Source organism: Ambystoma mexicanum, chromosome 10 (assembly GCF_040938575.1).
Source record: "Ambystoma mexicanum isolate Mex_15411 chromosome 10, UKY_AmexF1_1, whole genome shotgun sequence".
In the NCBI taxonomy this organism is placed as follows: domain Eukaryota; kingdom Metazoa; phylum Chordata; class Amphibia; order Caudata; family Ambystomatidae; genus Ambystoma; species Ambystoma mexicanum.
The window spans coordinates 1322970319-1322984588 of record NC_090932.1 but is presented as its reverse complement, the minus strand read 5'-3'; positions in this window follow the sequence as shown (position 1 = coordinate 1322984588).

Below are 14270 nucleotides of genomic sequence, written 5' to 3'. Positions count from 1 at the left end.
AGTGCAACCCGGCGGTTTGCGGCTGTCTGGTTGTTGTGTTTCCGGGTCTAGCATATAATGTGTTAACCTGTCTTGTTTTTGCATCTCTAGATGACACCCAATGATGGGGAGAATGAGCCCGGGCATCATGGCCAGTGGACTGGCCATAAGTGAAAGTAATGGTACTGCTTAGGGTGGTGATAGCATCTGCGGGCCACACATAATTAAAGAGGTGTACAGTAGTTGCCCCAATCTGGAGGAAGCATCCAAGGATTAGCAAGATGTTTCTGCCACAGGCTCCTGGAAAGGTGGTGTGAGTTGTTTGCATATGTTTGTACGATTAAAGGGCTGCCTAATGAGGGAAAGGGCATGTGGGTCTGATGGTGTTTTTCAGGGTGCAATGGGAAGGAGGTCATGGCACCTGGCCGTAGTAGGTCTCGAGAGTCGAGCATATAAGTATTGTTTCTGTAAAGGGGGGAGTGCCCATGGCCAGTAGGCCAGTGACCCAGTGGCGATAGGCTTTTGACACATTGGGGGTCATTACGAGGTTGGAGGTAAGGGAAAAACGATGCCAGTAAAGGATTACCGGCATCGCATACCGCTCCAGGCTATTCTGACCTGAGAACCCGGTATTAGAGGCACCGCTAATAACAGTGCCTCTAATAGCGACATCGGCGCGGGAATGCAGCCCTTCATGCTGGCAATACCGGCATGCCGTAAACAGCAGGACATCACAAGTCAGGCGGACATGCAAATACCAGCATCAAGAAGGCGCAAAAATTGGATGCCGGCATGCCGGCAATACCGGCATTGCGAATCACCCGTAAACTGCCATGTGAAGTGTTCTCAAATGCCACAGGTGCACACAATCAGCACAGGTGGAGGCAATGTAGTCTGGGCCAGCACAAAAGGAGCACACCACACCCCTTCCCACACCCCTTCCCACACCAAAATGATTCCATTACTAGTAGCAATACTGGGGCTGGAGGACATGCTTGCATTGCTACACCAGCAACAACAACAACAGGCAGCACAGAGGAGACGCAGGAGGATAAGGAGGGTGAGACAGGCACAGCATGCCCCACCAGTGTAGGCAGACGTACCACGCAGGAAGCCCCCAATCTCTCGCATCAGAGCCAGTCCATTTCACCTAACCCCTGAGCAGATCCACACCCTGTACCGTCTGGACCGGGACACCAATCTCACCATTGTGGACATGATACACAACAACATTGCCAGCCTCATTGACATCCGTACCGCCATCCCCCCTCTAGTGGAGGTGGTGTCTGTCCTCCACTTCCTGGCCACAGGCACCTACCAGCACACGGTGGGGCAGATGCATGGCATATCACAACCATGATTTTCATGCACGCTCGATGCCCTCCTGAAGCACACAAGCGACCACATATCCCTACCACGGACTGCCCAGGAGACCTCCAACACCAAAATTGACTTCCATGTACTGGCAGGCATGCCAAATTGCATCGGTGCCCTCGACTGCACCCATGTGGAATTGGTGGTCACACATGCCATGGAGGTAGTGTACCGCCACCGTAAGCTATACCACTCCATCAACGTGCAAATGGTATGTGACTCAACGAAGATCATCACACATTGTCGTGCCCGATTTCCCAGATCAACCCATCATTCAATGGTCCTGCAGAACTCCACAATACCACGCTACATGGAGCGACATGCCGGACAACGTGCCTGGCTATTTGGTGAGTTACATGGCAAGCACATGGCAGTGTGATGGGGAGAGATGCATACTTCACCTGGGTGAGAAAGGAGGGGGGGGGGAGATGCATACTTCGCCTGGGTGAGAAGGGGGGGAAAGATGCATACTTCATCTGGGTGAGAAGGGGTGGGAGATGCATACCTCACCTGGGTGAGAAGGGGAGGAGGGATGCATACTTCACCTGAGTGAGAAGGGGGATGCATACTTCACCTCGGTGAGAAGGGGGGGAGATGCATACTTCACCTGGGTGAGAAGGGGGGAGGGGAGAGATGCATACTTCACCTGCGTGAGAAGGGGGGGAGATGCATACTTCACCTGGGTGGTATTAGTTGAGAGACTGGACAATGCTCATACTGAAATACACTGTGCCCCAAAGCATCCCCCAGACTGAACCTGACACCTGAAACCAATATGCAAGACGTAAGCTGCACAAAAATGACAACATGCCAGTACTGCAACCATACCATATCCATCAACACGTACACTGCACATCATCAGACCGTACCCTCTGCAAAAAAATGCAGCAACATGCTGTCAGTATGCCCAATGCAAATGACCGCAGAACAGCATCACAACGGACATGCGTCCATGAGTGCGCACAAAGGAATCACACAAAGCCAATATACAGAATGTCACTGGCACACCACCACAGAAATGCAGCATGCCAGCATGAGGACATCAAGCGTGGAATGGCAGATCATTAAGAGTCTGGTGCCAACGGTGACAGGATCAATGCATACGATTAACTACACATCTCATAGATCATGGCAACAACTGCCGTAGGCAACCACAGTGCATGAACACTAGCAAGGAATAGGACACCCTGCATCAACTAGACGATGCTACCTGTGGACCATGTGACTAGCACATTGGGGTTACTTTGAACATCTCCATTCATGCAGGGATATGTGGATGTGAGCAACAAATAACTGCAGGCTTGTGAGTGATAGGTACAGGTTCCATTTGATGAAATCACTTACACATAACCAATGCTGCACCCATGCAGGTGATGCTGGCTATTCCTTGAAGAGGTGGCTCCTTATTCCTGTCCGGAACCTGCAGAACAGGTACGAAGAGGACTACAATCTTGCACATACCCGTACCCGTGTGGTGATCGAGCAGACTTTTGGCCTGTTGAAGGCACGGTTTCACTGCCTCAGCAGGTGAGGTGGGGCACTCCTGTACAGGCATGAGAAGGTGGCCAAGATCATCATGGCATGTGTCATGTTGCACAACATGTTCATCAGACGGAACGTGCCTCTGCCCCCTGACATTAAACTGCAACTGCCTGGTGAGGCGGAGGAGGAGGAAGAAGATGGGCTTGCACGTCAGGCAGGTAGCGATGCACAGGAGGGACGTGCTGTGCGCCAGAATCTGATAGACCAATATTTCTAATACACATGGATGCAGAGGGTGCCATGGAGGTGGGACTCAGGGCACTGGGTGTGGGGGGACATGGACACTGTGCACTGTTCACCAATAAAGCACACATACACAATAACCAATGTCCAGTCATGTGATTATTCTTGACACAACGGGTGTATTAACCATAAAGTGTATAGAAAGTGCATAAACCCTCCACCCCAAACACCCTCTCCCCTCTCCCCTCCCACACAACTCTCCCAAACACCCTCTCCCCCTCTCCCTCCCCCCACAACTCCCCCAAACACCCTGTCCCTCTCCACCTCCCCCCACAACTCCCCCAAACACCCTCTCCCACCTCCACTCCCCCCACAACTCCCCCACACATGGTGTGCACTTCAGTACAGCATTAGTCTGTTACCAATAACAGGCTGCCCCTACTTCCCATGTCCTCTACCAGCATCGGGTGACTGCATGTCAGGCCGCTGCAAGGTCCACGCGGACCTGCGCAGGGGGCTGGTCTGCCTGGAGCTGGCAGAGGAGGAGGTGCCTGGTTGCTCCAGTCCCTGTGCAGGACGCTGGCTCACCATGGCATCCGCGATGTGGCTGAGGACCTGCTTCACAGCTGCCAACTCATCACAGATGCGTGTGGTACTCGCTTCTATTGCGAGGTTAATGGCCATAGCGTATTCACGGCACTCCTCCTCGCCAGGGCACCTTCGCTCACGTGCTGGCCAACCAGCGCAGTGAGCTCCTCCTGGCGCTGTTAGATGAGGCTGATTCCCTGGTCTGACATCGGTGGATGTTGACGCAGCATGCGGCATAGGTCCCCCATCAGGTGACCTCTCCCTGGGGCTCCATCTCCCTGGCAATGACTCACCACCAGACAGCTCATGGCTGCTGGCATTGGATGTGGGGTGTGGGGAGAGGTAGGGTGACAGCTGCGGGCTGGGTGTGCCAAGTCTTACCAGTGTTTGGCAGTGTCCCTCTTCTTCCGACAGGGGTGCCGTGGCAGCTGCTTCTCCAACCGAACTGTTGGCAGCTGACAGTGAGCCTTCTGCCACTGGCTCCAGTGTCGTGGTAGCGGCTGGTGTGGGTGCTATCATGGTGTCAGTGCCCCTTTCACACCTTGGTGACGTTGCATCCTGAGCGGCTTTGGGCTTCTGTGGCAGTCCTGGTTTGCCAGAGCCCCTTGATGTGGGAGGCCTGTTGCCTCCTTCCATGCTCCTGTATGTACCCCATGTGGAGACCAATGAGAGGGAGACGACGCAACCGCAGATAGGGATGGCGGACGAACACCAAGAAATCCCAGTGTTCAACTTATCGGACACCCCACTCACCGAAATGGATCTTGCCATTTTGTCCAAAGGACTCTCTTTTGTCCCCACCAACCCAACAGACTGGTTCAAACTGGAGAAAGAACTACAAGGCTTTTTTAGACTAATATGCCTAAAAATTCACTTTAAAGACTCTGACTATGAGCCCCAAATGGAGGACACAGGCCTGCATTTAAAGTCATCATTCAATCCGAGGGATAACGACGTACCATCTACAGTGATTTCATTTGAGAAATGTATCGGCCAAGAGGTAAGGAAACTACAGCTGGGCTCTAAAACCATACGCCACAATCTATCCAATGGGGAACGCAAAGCACTCAAGAAATTGGAAAGCAACAATAACATTGTCATCAAAAATGCGGACAAAGGCGGGGGGATTGTGATTCAAAGCACCCAACAATATAAACAGATGGTGAACACCTTATTGAATGACACAACAAACTATAAAAAACTTTAGAAAGACCCAACAAATGAAATCAAAAATCAGATCCAAGAAATAACAAGATATGCTCTTGAACAAGACTAGATCTCTGAGAAAGAAGAGATTTTCCTAAACACTTCTGAGGGTCGGATTCCAGCTTTCTATGCCCTCCCTAAGATACATAAAAATTCTACTTGTCCCCCAGGAAGACCTATTGTCTCGGGTTGTGGGTCGATTCTCGAACCAATATGCCAATTTATTGACTTTTTTCTCAAACCCTTAAGCCAAGGAACCAGCACATACCTCAAAGATACCATGTCCACCATTACGCTCTTTGAGAATCAACCCTTTGATGAATCCAAGGATTTGCTAGTAACTCTGGATGTTACAGCTCTCTACACAAGCATACCCCAGGAGGCGGCGCTGGAATGTATCCGCAACCACTTGACTCACCACCTGACACAGGAACGCGTCCCAGTGAATTTCATTGTGGAACTTCTAGAACTGGCCTTAAAGAAAAACTACTTTTCCTTTGATGACACTTTCTTTATGCAAACCTGTGGTACCGCCATGGGGCTGCGTTTGCGCCAAGTTTGGCCGTACTCTTCATGTCAGAATTTGAAGAAAAACACATACTTTCCGCATAAAACCCATTTAGGAACAACTTCAGTAATTGGTATTGTTATATAGATGATATCATCTTCCTATGGCATGGGGACCCTGAACATCTGAAAGAATTCTATGAGTGGATCAACCAAATAACAGTGGATCTTAAATTCACCATGAATTAGAGCTGCAAACGCATCAATTTTCTGGACCTCCAAATAATGACGCAAAATGAAAAACTATCCTGCACCTTATATAGGAAGGACACAGACTTGCTCCATTACATGAGCAGCCATCACAGAAACCTGAGAAACAATCTCCCATACGGCCAATTTCTCAGGCTAAGAAGAAACTGCACAGATACCAACCAGTATAAACTACATGCAGCTGACCTGGAAGCGAGATTACGAAAAAGAGGCTACCCCAAGAAGCTAGTTAGGAACACCATCAAAAGAGCACTATACACTCCAAGAGAGACGTTACTGACCCCAAAGAATAGAAACAATGAAGATCGCCTTACATCAGGGGTGCACAACTGATTTTGACAGAGGGCTGAAAGTACCTTACATGAGGGCTATAGTGGGCCGAAAAGTAAATGTGGGCGGGGCGTTAGGCGGGGCGTGGCAGGAGGCTTTTTCAACCCCCAATTTGTATTAAACACATGGAAAAAGAATATGTGTTTGAGGGCTAACGATTTTTATTTGCATTTCAAACTTCATTTTGTACTACACATTTTCCATTGTTATAATTTATTTCTATTTAGTTATTGTATCTCGTCAGTTTAATTAAATTATATACATTTTATTGACCCTAGATTGGGCATTCCGTTATTTTGGACTGCTATAGTTTGCTGTTTGGGTTGCCCAAGAGGAGTATGGCCTTCGTTGAGTTAGGTTTCCTCAAAAAGCAAAGGATGTACATCTCCTAACTGTGCCTGTTTTAGCTTTATTATTGGGTTCACTCTTGGAGTGCAACACTATGCCCCATGGCTCCCACCCCCAACCAAACACTATGCCCCATGGCCCCCTCACCCCCAACCAAACACTATGCCCCATGGCCCCCTCACCCCCAACCAAACACTATGCCCCATGGCTCCCACCCCCAACCAAACACTATGCCCCATGTCCCTCACCCCCAAACAAACATTATGACCCATGTCCCCCACACCCCCAACCAAACACTATGACCCATGTCCCCCTCACCCCCCAAGCAAACACTATGCCCCAGGTCCCCCTTACCCCGAGCCAAACACTATTCCCCATGGCTCCCACCCCCAACCAAACACTATGCCCCATGTCCCTCACCCCCAACCAAACACTATGCCTCATATCCCCCTCACCCCCAACCAAACACTATGCCCCATGTCCCCCTCACCCCCAACCAAACACTATGCCCCAGGGCCCCCTTACCCCCAACCAAACACAATGCCCCATGGCTCCCACCCCCAACCAAACACTATGCCCCATGTACCTCACCCCCAACCAAACATGATGCCCCATGGCCCCCTCATGCCCAACCGAATACTATGCCCCATGGCCCCCTCACCCCCAACCAAACACTATGCCCCATGTCCCCCTCACCCCCAACCAAACACTATGCCCCATGGCTCCCACCCCCAACCAAACACTATGCCCCATGTCCCTCACTCCCAACCAAACACTATGCCCCATGTCCCCCTCACCCCCAACCAAACACTATGCCCCATGTCCCCCTCACGACTTTCGGGCCTGACACAACAAAAATACAACAAACAATCAAAAAATTCTGCCATTAAAAAGAGCCAAAAACCTAAAAGAACATCTGACCCATTCCCGCCTTAAGAGGACCACACAATCCTCCCTATGGAACCTAAGAGATCTGTCTGGACATCATCCAAGTGGAAGTTGTGTGGCGTTCAAATTCACTTCAAAAATTAAATCCTTCAAAATTGGCCAAAAGGACTGGGTACTTAAGCACTTTTCTAACTGTAAGACATGCAATGCCATCTACCTTATACAATGCCCTTGTGGACTGAGATACATTGGCCAAACCCAAATACCAGTAAATAAACACATCAGTGAACACCGCTCAAGGATTCGGTACAAGGTGCACAATGCACCCCTAGTATTGCATTTTCTAGAATACCAACACGGGCCTGATGATTTGTATTGGTGGGTCATCGACAAAGTGGATGACATCACCAATACTAGAAATGCACTAAAGCATAAAGAAGCATGGTGGGTTTTTAAACTTCAGACCATTACAAATGGCCTAAATGAGGCAAATGTACTCTGGCAATGATTCCCCCCCCACGTATCAGGGATACAGGACCTTTTGTCTGAACAGTGCACTGAGTATGCTTTTGATTTCAACATAACAATGAGGATTTATATGTAGATCATGGGAATGTTTAGACAGTGCATATTGACGTACAAAACATGCTCTTTCTCTTCATCATGCGCCAAATGGCATAAGCAAGTGGCACATAGCCACACATATAACCCTTCAAATGTGCATTTCAGATAGATGGAACATGTATAATATAGGTATGTTGCACCTACAATACATTGGCCCAACAGTATAGCGACAGGATTCATGCTTTTTTCAGCTTTGCAGACGATAGCGGTTCAGGCAAGGATGCACCTTTCCGCCTTCCGTTTTTTGTTCTGACCCTTTCCACCAAAATATTCCTTGATTAAAAAGTACACTTGAGTAGGGGTAGCCCCGTAGACGCGCATGGGTCGTGTTTCATTAACACATACAGCCGATGATTATTGGCATCACCTCCCCATGGCAACCGCTCTATCTAAGGAAAGTACATAGTGCGCATACCCGATGTGAGCAATACCGCTCCGCCACGCATACGCACTGACAAACTGGAACACAGCACTCTCCTCGACGAGGGGATACACCAAAAACACAGCAGCATCCCTTCAACGAACACGGCGACCTTCAGCGAACGCGGCGTCCGGGAAAGGACATCTACAACAGCCCTCCCCTTCGAGGTAAATTACCAGCAAAGCGATAAGCATCTGCCTTTCTCTTGCTGCAATACCAATCCCGGCATTTCTGTCCGTCAGACTTGTGACTTGAAATGTCCGTTTCCTGTCTCCCATTTTTTCAACACAGCCCAGCAACTTCTGAACACTGGGAGCGCCATACAACGACCGACAGACTTTCTCTCTGTCCCCTATGAGATGGCGCTTCCCCGTTCCTCCTCCAACAAACATCCAAGGCAGCCACAAAAACGCCCTGACCATTAGGTATGTAGTACCCCTTTTTTTAACACTATTAAGTCTCAGTATACACTATAACCCCATCGGGGCTATCAGTATCTAAAAGTACCATATGGTCACAATGAACAACTTTTACTATTTTCCCATTTTTCTCCCGTTCCTCCCCCCTCCCCTTACTCAGCGTGATTCACCTTGTCTGGCGCGATTAACCATTGAAGACGTTTACTTTTGAATTCGGAATGAAATACCGGCCTCCCTTTGCAGTTGATTAATTCCATTGCCAGCAGGAAGGTACAGCAAATACCAGCTTTCCGCCGAAGTCGACCAGAAGGTCAGTCCCTGATTTTTCCAGCTACAAGTACCAGATCTAGTATGGTCTGACTAATAAAGAGGTTTTTAAGAGTACCCTAAATACTGCAAAGCCTTGAGGCAATGCAGACCTAAGGGGGATTTTTATGACTATTCCGTACAAAGAGACTAATTTTAGGTCTCGTCTCTCTCTCCAATCCCATTTCCCCCCCCCCAGACCCTCCCCTTGCCTCTTCTGTTTCTCTTCTGAAACAAACCCAGAGGCCCAGATGAAGGCTTAGAAACCAAGAAGCCGAAACGCCTGTGGTTCAAGCACAAGAAAGTGCCAATATATTCCACCTGAACTCCTTAAGGGGCTACTCCCCCTGGCGTAGACCAGTGGTTTGGTACTCTGTGGAAATAATTTTAACCCACCTAAGAGCTGACCACCTCAACTGATTTCAGCTCTACAGTCAACCTAGAAACACCAGACTAGCTTGAATTTCTCTACAAAGACAAACTGCACAGATATGAACACATCCGTACTTTAGATTTATACTAGGGGCTATGTGTGCTACAATAAGGTTCACTGTTCTACTTTGTGCAATCATCGTTTTTTTGTTTGTCACTCTGCAATAGTGTAAATATGACATAATATTTACTTCACAAAGGAACACTAACACACTCTTGATGCATACAATGAGATGTATTTTTGTTTTATGTAAAAAATCACAGTATCCATATTCAGTTCATTTATTGTATCATGAATATGTGTAGAATAAACCCAGTCTTGGGGACTGGTGGTGTTGAATAAAAGCAACAAGTTTTGAGCACTAAAATAATGGCTCAGGGTAGACCTTTGAAATTTATATCCAGAATAGAATAACCTCTGCATTTGGGTACTCAGCTTACTTTTGAAGCACGCCAAAAAAATATAACAACTTGATATAGTACAGAAAAACACTCTAAGTAACTCTAGAGTGGGAAACACTTTCATGTGGTAGGAGCCCTCTTGTTACCAGTTCCTTCCATGCCCCTGGTCTTCTTCATGGGTGTTGTGGCCTGCGCTGCGGAGTCCCCGTCCTCACTGTCAGATTGTGAGCCTGTGGGGGACCAAGAGAGGGACAGCATTGGTGATGGTTCTACGTGCATCATGCATATATTGGTATTGTTGCAGTTCTCTACATTTGAGGCTATTTAGACTTTGAGTTGTGACATACAGGTTGCTTGCCATATGGGTGGGTCATGCAGGCATACGTCTGGGTGACACATGTATGAGGTGCTGCATGCATGGGGATGTGATGGTGCTGTGGACAGCCTATAGGCAGGATTGTGTACATGTGTGTGTGATGGCCAATGCATTGGCTCATTTCACTGTCACATTTGTGGGACATCATCATGCTTTGCATTACAATGGTTTGTGTGGACACTCACCTCCATCAGCCGATGACGGCGCTCCACGCTCCATTTCCCCCACTCCCTCAATTGTCTCTATGCCAATTGTGCTGGCACATGTCTCCTCCCAGTGTGTCATCTTGATCGGTGAGCCTCCACCGCCACCTGTTCCCATGCCCTGGCTCCCATTGGCTGCAAGAATGCTCCTGACACGTAGGCGCAGGTTATCCCAGCGCTTGCGCACATCCTTTACAGTGCGGGGGGTGGTACCGACCGCACTGACTTTGTGTGCCACCTCCTCCCAGATCTCCTTTCTCATCTGGGCAGCACGCCACATATCTTGCACATACACAACCTCTGCATTTTCGCTTATTATGCCGCTTATGCCGGATCCATTGATGGCGGTAGTGCTGTCAGCGCATTCCTTGATGCCGCTAAGGGCCATTTTTTGGACTTTATCGGCATGCCGGTAATGTCCTTACCAGCATGGTGCAAAGCTTGTGCCCGCGAACTCGTAATGGCCTGCTATTAGCAGGCTATTTACTACAGGGACACAGTATTTGCTCCATGCCGGTAAGGATAGTTACTTACCTCCAACCTCATAATGAGGCCCATTGCATTGAATTGAGATAAGGGCTCAACCATTTGGGCCACTGGAAGGGAGATGTATTGCTGATTTAGTTTATGGTCCTAGGTTTGGCGCAGAATGGTGAGGTGTCATGCAAGAGGCTCATAGAGCAGTCCTCACGGGTCCGTGCAAAGGGGAGTCGGTCTAGTCAGTTTAGGGGGTCACATTTCCCTCAGGCCTGTCCCAGAGAATGGGGGATAATGGCCACCACCACTCCCCCATGCTCAAGTACATAATGACGTAATTGATGATGTAACTATGGCATAATGATGACGTAGCAGTTTGATTATGTGATTCATGTATGGTTTGTCGCATTTGTTGATGATGTAAGAAATGTAATGAATGCTCCCTGTTTGACATCCAAAGAATATTTGTCTCTTGTTGTTCTGGTGTCCTTCACTGGCCCTGCCGCCTCTGACACCCAATCGATACAAAGCAATATTATCTGCAACTGGTTCTCCATGTCACCGACAGTAAGCTGAAGCATTTAAAAAAATGTTAATGATGCATACTGCATCCACAACATATGCCAGCATTTATATTGTAAGTCATTGTCACACAGGTGTGCCTACAATATATCTCAGCATTGCCACTATAAATCACTTAATGAAATTACGCCAGTAATAAATGTCAGCATTCCCAGTGTAAATCACTTTGATTTTGCAATCACAGTCTATTCTAGAATTGTTACAGTAAATTATTTTCATGAAACTTCGGCCACAATCTATGCTGGTATGGTCACTCTGGACACAATCTATGCTATTATAGGAACTCTAAACCACATTCATGTAGCTGGAGCCACAATCTATGCTGGTATGGTCCCTCTAACTCACTTATATGACGCTGTAGTCACAATCTATCATTTATGGGCAATCTAAATCAGTTTCTTGAAGCTGTGGCCACAACCTATGCCATTATGGTCAATGTGAATCACACATGAGGCTGCAGCCACAACCTGTGCCAGCATTCCAAATACAGCACTTTTACGATGTTGCACATACAAAATAAGGCTGCATTGTCATTCGAAATATGATGCAGCTCCCTGCTGCAAACATACACAAACACACACTTGCTCTCGATCGCTCTAACATATGCATGAGCACACACACTTTCAAAATCGTGCATGCATACACACCACACACTTTGTAAGACATTCAAACATGCACATACCGCTGCTTTGATGATCTCTCGTTGCAGGCTTCTGTTTATTTTTTATTTATTTATGTATTATAGAGCACTGCAGCCCGCAGGCACAAAGGTGCTGACAAAAAGACGCAGGACAACATAGGAGGACAGGACAAGCGGAACGGTTCAGTTAGTGGGATGGAGCTAAATTAAGGGGGTGTTTACTTAAACAGTGCAGTTTTCAGTTTTTTTCTGAATTTCAAGTAGTTGGGCTCAAGTCGGACATCTAGCGGGAGTCTGTTCCATTTGATCGCGGCTAGGCGGAGGAAAGCTCGACCCAAGCCGTTGGTTTTATTTGTTTGTCAAGTTTTAACCAGCCCTTTATTTCCCAATCTTAACATCCGGCTGGGTACGTAGGGGCTGATTTGTTTTTTGAGGTAGTCCGGGGCAGAACCATCGAGACAATGATGAACAAGAGACATGGACTTGAAAGTGATTCAGTCTTCGATAGAGAGCCAGTGCAGGGCTTTTCTTTCTTCAGTGATATGGTCTCTTTTAGATTTGCAGGTGATTGTTCTTATGGCATTATTTTGGATGACTTGGCATTGCTTAAGGCACTTTTTATTGGCACCTAGCATTAGGGAGTTTCTGGAATCTAGTCTCGATAATATGATAACTCTAGTGATATTGGAGCTATTTTGTTGGCTCAAGTGGGGTTTGATTTGTTTTAACATTCTTTGGTGGTATTGACGTGTCTGTTTGAGGTAAGCCACCTGTGCTTCTGCTCCAAGGGAGGCCTGCAGGTATACACCGAGAGTCTTCACTTTTTCTGAGGCCCTCACTGGTAAGTTTTTAATATTAAAGGTTGCATAAGCTGGGTCTAGTTTCACTCTTGCTTGAGGGGAACCGAATACCATGAGTTCAGTTTTCCCTCCATTGAGGCACATCCAGTTGGATTTCATCCATGCCTCAATGGAGTTGTAGACCGAGTCGAGCCTACTATTGTACATGGTGTGGCAGCCAGTTAGTTCTATTACCAATTGTGTATAATCTGCGAAGTCTGTGAAGAATATGCCCAAGTTGGTCAGAAGGGTGCAGAGAAAATGCATCTAGATGTTAAATAGCAGCGGTGAAAAATTGGCTCCTTGGGGGACTCCACAATCTACCTGCTGAGAGGCCGATGTGTGGTCACCCCATTGGATCCTGGAGCTCCTATTTCCCAGGAAGGAGGTTATCCATTCGATGGCATCTGGTGAACAACTGCCTGACTTCTCTAGGGCATCTCAGAGCTTCTGATGATCTAGCAGATCAAAAGCTGCCAAGAGGTCCAGCAGGATTAATAGTCCTGATTTGCCCTTGTCCATTACACCCAACATTTTAGTCTGGAGGTCCAGCAGGGCAGATTCTGTGCCATGTGCCTTTCTGAATCCTGATTGTTGGTTATGTAATAGATTATTCTGGTCAATATATTTTTCCAGCTTGCCTGTTGCAACTTTATCTAGAATTTTAAGGAGAAAGTTGCAATTCGTGATGGGTTGAAGATTGACTGGGTCACATTGGTCGAAGCCGGGTTTTTTTACAATTGGTGTCACTGTTACTGTTTTGATGGATGTGGGTACCTTGCGGTCTCTAAAGGAGGAGTTAACCATTCTGCAGAGAAAAGGGGCAAAAAGCTCAGTGTTGTCAAGAATCATTTTGGGTTGAAGAATGTTTCTGTACAGGAGGTGCACTTAGTGGATGCAAGGATGTTAGTTATTTATTTTACTGTGGTTTGGGAGAACTGAAATTTAGTCAACTCTGAGTGGATGGTCTTGGTTTCTTGTTTGGGTTGAATTGAGGATTGATTCGATATAGTGCATGTTTGGATTTTCTCCCGGGCTTTCATGACTTTGTTATGAAATGCCGTTTGAACCATTTCACAGTCTCCTTGAGACAGCTGGAATGGAGGAGACAGGGTAGCAGGTTTGTCGACTGATTTGAGGATTTGGAAGAGCTTGCCCGTTGAGTTGGCTGCTGAGAGTTGGCTGCTGAGTTGATTTGGTCATTATGGAAGCTTTCTTTTGCTAACGTCAGTTTTTCTCTGTATGCCTGGTCTAACTTTTTCCAGTTTTCTTTGTTACTAACCGAGGGGTCTTTCGACCATTCCTTTTGGCTTTTCTCTTCGCTTTTTTGAGGT